This window comes from Limulus polyphemus, unplaced genomic scaffold (genome assembly GCF_000517525.1).
Source record: "Limulus polyphemus unplaced genomic scaffold, Limulus_polyphemus-2.1.2 Scaffold1325, whole genome shotgun sequence".
NCBI classification, from domain to species: domain Eukaryota; kingdom Metazoa; phylum Arthropoda; class Merostomata; order Xiphosura; family Limulidae; genus Limulus; species Limulus polyphemus.
Window position 1 is genome coordinate 100,681 of NW_013666935.1, and position 6,674 is coordinate 107,354.

A 6,674-nucleotide genomic window follows, 5' to 3' on the forward strand; every position below is an offset into this window, starting at 1 on the left:
GGTGGTGATGACTAGCTGCCTTCCCTCTAGTCTTACACTGCTAAATTAGGGACGGCTAGCGCAGATAGCCCTCGTGTAGCTTTACGCGAAATTCCAAAACAATAGCAATAGCTTAATTTTTTCATCACCGCCAAATATTCGTAAATGTATTAAAATCAGACTTCTTTTTACGTTGGAATAGCTAAAAAAATATGTAGTTGTAAGAACAGATATAACCATTGAAGTTCATATATGCCTAGATTGAAATAAGTTATTCAAACATGTGAAGGATTTTATTAAATAGTTAAAGCATTAACATTATCTGCTTTTTAAAAACCACATCAGGCTTGTGTAGATCCGGATAATAATTATACGAGGAGTAAACGCCAAACATATTATGAGGATGAAATATGCTAATAACCTCTTTGGGGAATATATGGTGTAATCCCTTGTGTGCTGTACGATAAATGTTAACAGCAACGTGATTACATTTTTCATAACCATATGATTTTTCTGTTAATACTAGATGCTTGCATTTCATTATTTTATGTTACAGAACAACTCTTCTTAAGCTCCACCCTCTTTTATTTACAGAAATTTCTCTACGCTATTAGTAATTTACTTATGAATATTAATTGAAAGCATTATACACTGAAATATTTCTAAATGACTTCAATTCCGTCGTTGAAAGAAGAAAACTCTTCATTTATACAGTACACTGTTTTATCTGCTCAACTTCTAACTCAATTCGATTTATTATCACGTCTTTGTGCAACCACCTGCACTTTACTCTCCATTACTTTTCAAAATTGGTATAATTTTATCATACAGCTGATGGTACCCGTTATAGAAGCAAAAATTGTACAAAGAACAATGTTTCCCTTTTTTCGTTTGTTATTAGATCCCTAATGACATCATTAGATGCTAATTGCATACCCTGCTTTGTGGAAGATAATAACTCATTTATGTACTGATTAAGTACTTATATCTTTAAATTCAAAGCCAAAAGTCAATAAAAAGTGAAAATGCGCACTGTTTTAGGGTGTTTTTTTTGTACCCCTCTTCTTGGGCAAAAATGCTAAAACAAAGTAGCCCTTGAACATCGTCGAATAGTTTCCAGTTACCATACAAAACATTATTGTAATCGAGCCACTCAACTCTGGGTGATGCAAGCCAAATGCGTATAGAAAGTGGAAATGTGTTCTATTTGAAGCTGTTTTTTATCTCACTTCTTGGGCAAAAATGCTAAAACAAAGTAGCCCTTGAACATCGTCGAATAGTTTCCACTTACCATACAAGACATTATTGTAATCGAGCCACTCAACTCTGGGTGATGCAAGCCAAATGCGTATAGAAAATGGAAATGTGTTCTATTTGAAGCTGTTTTTTATCTCACTTCTTGGGCAAAAATGCTAAAACAAAGTAGCCCGTGAACATCGTCGAATAGTTTCCACTTACCATACAAAAAAGAAAATTGCCGAAACTATATAAAAAAGTGGAAGTATGCCCTATTTCAGTATCTTTGAAGTATGCCCTATTTCAGTATCTTTTTAATTCTCTTCTAGGGCAAAAAATCCTAAAACAAAATAGCTCATGTACACCATCAGACATTTTTCAGTTACCATACAAAACGTGATGGTAATTGAGCTAACAAACTGGATTATAGATGATAACACACACAAAATGGATCATTTTTACTCTAAGAGTATTATTTTAATGTAGTTTATGTGCAATAAATAAACAAAACTTTATCATCACTAATTTACAAACCCGCACTTAATCCACTTAGAAAATGTTTATTTGGAAATACAATATACAATACAAAAGAGTTCATAGTACTACCCCCCAGTGGCACAGCGGTATGTCTGTGGACGTACAACGCTAGAAACCGGGTTTCGATACACGTGGTGGGCAGAGCACAGATAGCCCATTGTGTAGCTTTTTGTTTGTTTTTAATTATGCACAAAGCTACACAAGGGCTATCTGTGCTCTGCCCACCACGGGTATCAAAACCCGGTTTCTAGCGTTGTAAGTCCGCAGACATACCGCTGTGCCACTGGGGGGCGTAGCTTTGTGCTTATCTTCAAAACAATCATAGTACTTTTCAGCCAAAGAAACTAGTACTTCTGGTTCAAAATATTAAAAAAAAGTTGTTTATATAAATATCGTATACAAATATTCAAAGTTCCAGGATCTCTTGGTTTCTAAGGAAACATAAATAGCGGCTCTGAATAACTCCATTTTAATAAAAGTTAATAAGAATAACAAAACAATAACTCTACACAATTAAATATAAATAATCAGAGAACTTTTATACAGTTACAAAAATATTATATTCATTAGATATAAAGCTTAATAGTAAGCCTTTTACACAATTTAAGACATAATATTAAAAAAGAAAACCTTTGTCGGTCAAAACAACTTATTACACGATGTAGACATACTCCAGGTGAATTAGATTACAATGTAGAATCTCAGAAAGCTATAAAATGCGAGTAGCGATTCAACTGTAACTTAGGATATTAATTATTACAGAGATCCGAGTATTACTTGAAGGTAAAATTTAACGAGAAAAGAAAGTTTCACTCCTATTTGCAGTCTTAAAGAAATGAAGTAAAAATATATAAATATGCAATATTTTACAGTGTCCAGTCATGCCACAATCCCCCCGTCGATGGGCACAGAAATTTACAGCAGCGGTATGACTAATATGATTTTAAAAAATGTTTACCATGAAAGGAAAAATCACAGAATGTAGAATAAAACTACTTATAATTTAAAACTTATGGCACCCAACAACTAAAAATTAGAAACAAATACTGTAAAGTAAATCATGCTCAGTTAACATTCCTGATTACATAATTGATTTGAGGTTTTGGCATCTCCTGGTGACTGGGAAATTATAAAACGCTGTTCTCTTTCAGTTTTGTGAACGGCATAACGCGAAATCTCTATTCATTCTGTCCTAGCTGGCATTGAATATTTCTAAATCCTAATTCCAGTAATAATACACTGGTTTGTGGAAGGTGATGAGAAAGTTGTATTTGTTATTCATGTTTTTAATTTCTGGATCAGGGATAATTTCTGTTGCATTTTCGGATTCATCCTTCAACTTTTCTTTGCTATGTACCTATTCCTAGTCCAACCAAAAAACAGGCAGAATCTCAGGAAAATGTGATCCAAAGAAAATGTCTTGACAAGTTAACGTTTGTTTTTATTTGTTTGTTAAGAGTTTGTATGAAACCTGTTCTTAAATATGACTACTATTGTAGCATTTAGGGTATATCTACGTTTGCTAGATGTTTTGGAATGTTTTCTACAGAAAAGTGTATCTCCGTATTTATACACTGATAACTTAAGGGCATATGACCCAAACATCCACGTGGTCAAACGAAACTTTTTGAGAAGTTTACTAACAGATCTGCTAAATCTAAGTTATCATTCTGAAAAGTATTGAAAAGCACATTCAGATGTGCAGATGAATCTAATGGCATCATACAAATGCGCTGCAGTTGTAAAATCCTAGATATGTGACTTACATTTACAATAAACCCTCTTCATATTGTTCTTGGAGACAAGCTGAAACATTTCTTAACATAATAACAGGGCTGAGGGCTAAGATAGATGACAGCACATGTTACTTCTGCCTGCCGAACTGCAATATCCTTGTTTGAAAGCCCATGTTAGCAGTACGGTTATGCAACTTATCCATACCAAATATACCCATACATGAGTTGAATATCGGTAATAACCAATGTTGATCTTCGGACATTTCAAATATGTCTCCATCAGCCGGGTGATGGAAGCTTAGTTGATACATTGCAAGTCCAGTATATTTCTGGCAACCTGAGAATCCAGAATAAAATGTACATCAAATACGTACTGGTACGTACCAAGCCTCAATCACTGTTTTATTTACCAAACAAGCTGATATGTTGTCCCAAGGTAGTTTGATGACCTTATCTCAACCAGAAGTTTCTAGTTTAAATTATTTTAGGCTACAGTTCCCAACGTATGGTTCGTCCATGGTGATGTACACCCAAAAAATAGGGTTGAAATCACATAACATTCTTAGCTACTACTGGAGAGGGACACTGTTCTTTCAGTGTCCTTATCTTCCACCAGTAAATGTACCTCTTATGTCCAGTTGAAATATATTACTTGTCTTCTAGTAATTTTCATGTTCATAACAGACTTGTCTAGGAGATTAGTGTGGTCAAGCCAAAGTTTTTATCTCAACATAATCTTTCTCGGGTTCTTGAAATTTCTTTAAGGGTGCCGTCTTGACAGAGCTAGTTTCATCTTCTCTGACAGCCTTGCAGTTGGTCCTTGCTTAGGGCGCTCAACATTAATAAGTATTAAGTCATTGAAGATGAACAGAAAATGCAACATTACCTTTTATATCTATTTAATTTTATACATAAATTTAAAAAAATAAAAGTTTCAATTTTGATTTGAGATTGATTTCAACACACTCCTAACGAAAACATTAGTGTTTGTGATTTTTTTCTGAGCATAATATAACATTTGTAGTTTACCTACGAAGAAAGTCATTGTAGTTTAGAACAAAATAGTCCTAATTTGTTGTTTTATTTATTTTTAGCCAAACACTTTTTATTAACATCCGTTGTCATGATGTGATGTAATTGCCTGCATCATAGCTTCGGAAATCCATAGGCTATTAATTTAAACTTGTCATGAAATCCCCTTTTTTCCCGTTCTTTTCAAATGTGAAAGCTTTCAGTTCAGTAGAGATCGAAATAAAGTGATAAAATAGTATATTTGTAGTAGACCTATTATATTTTTAGAATTACATTATTTATTCCTTCCCTCAAAGTTTTTAAGAAGAAGAAGCTTATATATTTGTATTTAAACCCCAAGACGCCCGCCATATCCATATCCGTTTTGCTCAGTACAGAGCTCATAATACTGGCTGGAACACTGTTTATGTAAGTAACTTGTTGCAACAATAACTGTTATGGTGTGAACGTCTTTTCTGTGTTGATATAGCACTGTTATAATTAATTTAGTCTACACTTATAGCATCAATAATAATTTTACATCAAATATTCATTCATAAGTTAGATAGGCCGAGTATTTTATTTTACTCGCTATCATGCCCAAAGTTGAACTAAAAATGTGGCTTGGCTAACTAATGAATGAATATTTGCTGTAAAATTACTATCAGTGCTATAAATGTAGCTACCAGTTTGGCTGCCAATTTTGATTTCATTCCTTTAAGTCGCACGCTGAATCCTTTTTTGGCTACACATTTTTTCACACATAAGGTGTTTTTGATTAGATATAATGACTTTTTGTCAATACACACCAACAAAACACATCAAATATGAAAGTGACGCTCGATAGTAACCAACATTAGCTTTATGATCGCAACCCTATTATTCGGAACAGACCTTTACTTTACAGAACCAACTAGATTCTTTAAAATATATGGTTGTAGTTTTTCCTCTCTAAAACAGTGTTAATAGCTTCTTTTATAGTAACACCATGGAATCTAGATTAACAGTTTCTTGTCATCACCCCCCATGAAATCGATACAGCCGTATCAATTATCGTTATTTATGCTAATTGCTAAAGCTAATATCACGTGGCTCTAAACGCTCTTTAATTAGGATTGCTTGGTCTAACCAATACCTATGTATTTTGTGCTTAATTACAAAACAAACAAACAAAACACAGCCATTTGTGAACTCTAGTGTCACTGAGATCTCTGTGCGCAGAACATTTGCTGGCCTGCACTATCCAAACATTTGTTAAAGTACTAGTGATGGTTAAAATGTCAGACGTTCGAATTTAGTTCGTAAATCATTTCAAAGTTTGCATTTGAAAAGCTGGTCTTATGTTCCTTATCAAACATTTTTATTCACCATCCATTCTATCAGCACATTAAGATCAATGAATTTGGATATAATAAGTGAGTTGGAATATTTTTGATATTCATACGAAGAATATTGCACCCCAATGACCCTTTAAAGGTCAGTAAATTATTTTAATGTGATACATATTGATTCCAACTGTTTGCTTGTTGCAGTATTTACCTTTATAATTCTATAAAGGGGTACACCATGGAATCCACAAAAAAATTCAGCAAGGATAGACCCATTGGTAGTTAGAGGTATTCTATCCCAATACTTTTTGCTAATAATTATTTTCAAAAATTATTTCAATTTCTGTGAGTGCTTCGTATATCTACACTGAGTGGTCACAAGTAAATAGACACCTATTTTTTCGTCATTTAACTGATTTATGCTAACTAATTTGTGTTCACAGGGCACTATATAAATGAGGAAAATGGTCCACACACTAATTATCTTGTGCTACAACATGCCTAGAACTCTCAAAGTTCTCTCGAATTGTCAGATTTTGTTAGAGGAAGGATAGTTGGTCAAGCAGATGGTGGAATAAGTCAGCGGCAAATTTCGCAGAATTTGGGAATTCCGCTTTCGACAGTCAACAGAATCATCGTGCAGTTCAGGAACCACGGCAAGGAAACAACTGAGTAGCGTCCGGGTCGTCCTGGTCCATCTGAGAGGACAAAAAGGGCTGTCAAGAGGAGCGTCGAGATGGATCTGAGATTATCGTCTGCAGAAGTGGCCAAAGTTGGTGGGATGAGCCCGAAATCTGTTCAACGGATTCTCCACAGATTGGGTTATCGTTGCAGAGCAGCTAGAGGG